Source organism: Eurosta solidaginis, chromosome 4, assembly GCF_040869045.1.
Source record: "Eurosta solidaginis isolate ZX-2024a chromosome 4, ASM4086904v1, whole genome shotgun sequence".
Classification (NCBI taxonomy): Eukaryota; Metazoa; Arthropoda; class Insecta; order Diptera; family Tephritidae; genus Eurosta; species Eurosta solidaginis.
In genome coordinates, this window is record NC_090322.1 from 67,390,609 (window position 1) to 67,391,292 (window position 684).

At 33.0% G+C, this 684-nt stretch overlaps 1 pseudogene; it reads right to left on the reverse strand.

The window, feature by feature from the left end:
• Positions 1-228: 228 nt before the first annotated feature.
• Positions 229-329, reverse strand: LOC137251542 (U6 spliceosomal RNA; annotated as a pseudogene).
• Between the last annotated feature and the right edge of the window lie 355 nt (positions 330-684).

The window sequence follows — 684 nt, forward strand, 5'->3', positions numbered from 1 at the left end:
AACTAATTTGTCGAAAATTTGGTCAAATTGGCTTTGATTTTGTATGTCCTCTTCTGGGAACATAGCTCAATAATTAGTATTGGTAACAAAAGGTTTTTACAGCAGAAATTTAAATTTTTGCTTGTCAATAGGCAGCCGTTAGGTTGCCCGAATATTTTCCTGCTTAAAAATAATTTTTAAATTGTAAAAATTAAGCTAATATACGTATTATACTTATAATTATTATCTGCTAGTCCTGAACGCATCACGATTGCGGTGTCATCCTTGCGCAGGGGCCATGCTGATCTTCTCTGTATCGTTCCAATGTATGTTTTGTTGAGATCTTCCAATTTCCGCAATTTTTACTGTGGGTGTCCGAATTTAATTATCATTTCTCTTCTTTTCTTTTCTTTGACAAGGCTGCGGCTTTAATCAGCCAGTAAAATCCTTACCAATGAATTAGGCTGAATAATCAGACAGGCGATCCTGCCGCCATATAAAAGATAATTGGTTTTGTGAGTTTTTGACATCAATGTGCGAATGCCCTTTATTCAAATATTGTCAGCTTATTTATACTAAATTATTCTAAACATATTCTTACATACATATTTACTTTAAGCATACATACTTACATGCATATTTACTTAAGCATACATTTATACATACCTACATACAACTCGATACAAAATGTGTACTTACACACCT